The sequence below is a fragment of the Coregonus clupeaformis genome, unplaced genomic scaffold, assembly GCF_020615455.1.
Source record: "Coregonus clupeaformis isolate EN_2021a unplaced genomic scaffold, ASM2061545v1 scaf4362, whole genome shotgun sequence".
Lineage (NCBI taxonomy): Eukaryota > Metazoa > Chordata > Actinopteri > Salmoniformes > Salmonidae > Coregonus > Coregonus clupeaformis.
This window is the reverse complement of record NW_025537816.1, coordinates 23,964-27,069: the sequence shown is the minus strand read 5'-3', so window position 1 is coordinate 27,069 and position 3,106 is coordinate 23,964. Positions and strand designations below refer to the sequence as shown.

Sequence of the window (3,106 nt, the reverse complement as noted above, 5' to 3'; positions counted from 1 at the left end):
TCTAATGTGTTTAGATGTGGCAGGTAGAGGGGGGTTAGGTGTAGTTCTTAATGTGTTTAGATGTGGCAGTGTAGAGAGGGGTTAGGGGTGTAGTTCTTAATGTGTTTAGATGTGGTAGGTAGAGGGTTAGGGTGTAGTTCTAATGTGTTTAGATGTGGCAGGTAGAGGGGTTAGGGTGTAGTTCCTAATGTGTTTAGGATGGCGGTAGAGGGGTTAGTGGTGTAGTCTCTAATGTGTTTAGATGTGGCAGGTAGAGGGTTAGGGTGTAGTTCTAATGTGTTTAGATGTGTCAGGCGGAGGGGTTAGGTGGTGAAGTTTAATGTGTTTAGATGTGGCAGGTAGAGGGGTTAGGGGTGTAGTTCTAATGTGTTTAGATGTGGATGGTGGAGGGGTTAGGGTGTAGTTCTTAATGTGTTTAGATGTAGCGGTAGAGGGGTTTAGGTGTAGTTCTAATGTGTTTAGGTGATGTGGCAGGTAGAGGGAGGGGTTAGGGTGTATTCTACTGTGTTTAGATGTGGCAGGTAGAGGGGTTAGGGTTAGTTATACGTTAGGATTGCAGTAGATTAGTTCTAATGTGTTTAGATGTGGTAAGGTAGAGTGGGAGGGTTAGGGTGTAGTTCTAATGTGTGTTTAGATGTGGTAGGTAGAGGGGTTAGGGGTGTAGTTCTAATGTGTTTAGATGTGGCAGGTAGAGGGAGGTTAGGGGTGTAGTTCTAATGTGTGTTAGATGTGGCAGAGAGGGAGGGGTTAGGCTATGTAGTTCTAATGTGTTTAGATGTGGCAGGTAGAGGGGTAGTGTAGTTAATTAGCCGGAAGGTTAGGTAGTTCTGAATGTGTTTAGATGTGCCAGGTAGAGGGGTTAGGTGTAGTTCTAATGTGTTTAGATGTGGCAGGTAGAGGGAGGGGGTTAGGTGTGTAGTTCTAATGTGTTTAGATGTGGCAGGTGGAGGGGTTAGGGTGTAGTTCTAATGTGTTTAGGGATGTGGCAGGTAGAGGGGTTAGGTTGTGTTCTAATGTGTTTAGATGTGGCAGGTAGAGAGAGGGGTTAGGTGTAGTTCTAATGTGTTTAGATGTGTCAGGTAGAGGGGGTTAGGGTGTAGTTCTAATGTGTTTAGATGTGTGTCAGCAGAGGGGTTAGGGTGTAGTTCTGAATGGAGCTTAGATGTGGCAGGTAGAGGGGTTAGGGTGTAGTTCTAATGTGTTTAGGATGTGGTGCAGGTAGAGGGGTTAGGTGTAGTTCAATGTGTTTAGATGTGGCAGGTAGAGGGAGGGGTTAGGGGTGTGGTTCTAATGTGTTTAGATGTGGCAGGTAGAGGGGTTTAGGGTGTAGTTTATGTGTTTAGATGGGCAGGTAGAGGGGGGGTTAGGGTGAAGTCTACTGTGTTTAGATGTGGCAGGTAAGAGGGAGGGGTTAGGGGTGTATTCTAATGTGTTTAGATGTGGCAGGTAGAGAGAGGGGTTAGGGTGTAGTTCTAATGTGTTTAGATGTGGCAGGTGGAGGAGTGGTTAGGGGTGTAGTTCTAATGTGTTTAGATGTGGCAGGTAGAGGGGTTAGGGTGTAGTTCTAATGTGTTTAGATGTGGCAGGTAGAGGGGGTTAGGGTGTAGTTCTAATGTGTTTAGATGGGTGAGCAGGTGGAGGGGTTAGGGTTAGTTCTAATGTGTTTAGATGTGGCAGGGAGAGGGTTAGGGGTGTGAGTTCTAATGTGTTTAGATGGGGAGGTGGAGGGGTTAGGATGTAGTTCTAATGTGTTTAGATGTGGTAGGTAGAGGGGTTAGGTGTAGTTCTAATGTGTTTAGATGTGGCAGGTAGAGGAGGGGGTTAGGGGTGTAGTTCTAATGTGTTTAGATGTGGCAGGTAGAGGGCGTTAGGTGTAGTTCTACTGTGTTTAGATGTGGCCGGTGGAGGGGTTAGGGTGTGGTTCTAATGTGTTTAGATGTGGCAGGTAGAGGGAGGTTAGGGGTGTAGTTAATGTGTTTAGATGTGGCAGGTAGAGGGAGGGGGTTAGGGTGTAGTCTAATGTGTCTAGATGTGGCAGGTAGAGGGGTTAGGGTGTAGTTCTAATGTGTGTTAGATGTGGCCGGAGGAGGGGTTAGGGTGTAGTTCTAATGTGTTTAGATGGGGTAGAGGGTTAGGTGTAGTTCTAATGTGTTTAGATGTGGCAGGTAGAGGGAGGTTAGGTGTATTCTAATGTGTTTAGATGTGGCAGGTAGAGGGAGGGGTTAGGGTGTAGTTCTAATGTGTTTAGGGATGTGGTAGGTGGAGGGGTTAGGGTGTGAAGTTCTAATGTGTTTAGATGGGGCAGGTAGAGGGGATAGGGTGTAGAATTCTAATGTGTTTAGATAAGTGGCAGGTAGAGGGGGTTAGGGTGTAGTTCTAATGTGTTTAGATGTGGCAGGTGGAGGAAGTTAGGTGTAAGTTTAATGTGTTTAGGATGTGGTATGGTAGAGGGGTTAGGGTGTAGTTCTAATGTGTTTAGATGTGGCAGGTGGGAGGGGTTTAGGGTGTAGTTCTAATGTTTAGTGTGGCAGAGAGGGTTAGGTGGTGTAGTTTAATGTGTTTAGATGTGGCAGGAGGGGAGGGGTTAGGGTGTAGTTCTTAATGTGTTTAATGTGGCAGGTAAGAGGGGTTAGGGGTGTAGTCTAATGTGTTTAGATGTGGCAGGCAGAGGTTAGGGTGTGGGTATTTAGATGTGGCGGGTAGAGGTAGAGAAGGCGTTAGTGTAGTTTATGTGTTTAGATGTGGCAGGGAGAGAGGGGGTTAGGGGTGTAGTTCTAATGTGTTTAGATGTGGCAGGTAGAGGGGTTAGGGTGTAGGGGTTAGGGTGTAGGGGTTAGGGGTGTAGGGGTTAGAGGCTAGGAAGCAGGGGTTAGTGTAGGGGTTTGTAGGGGTGTAGGGGTGAATAGAGGCTAGTGGTAGGGATTAGAGTGTAGTTCTAAATGTAAATGTAAATATGTTTATGAGTAGTTGAAGACCCTAGGGTGGCAACAACACAAATTATAAGTGATTTCAATGGGGCTTTCTCCATTCTGATTGTTTTAAATTGTTCAATCCAACTTCAACCCCCCAAAAAATTCAAAGCATTTTCATCCATTTCTGTATATTC

At 45.8% G+C, this 3,106-nt stretch overlaps 1 long non-coding RNA gene across 1 annotated transcript; it reads left to right on the top strand.

Annotated features, from left to right (window-relative positions):
* The first annotated feature begins 97 nt into the window (after positions 1-97).
* LOC123490677 lies at positions 98-1,186 on the top strand. Its single transcript, XR_006661002.1, has 3 exons — positions 98-175; positions 864-893; positions 1,172-1,186. It is a non-coding gene; the product is annotated as an uncharacterized LOC123490677 (long non-coding RNA).
* The last annotated feature ends 1,920 nt before the right edge of the window (positions 1,187-3,106 follow it).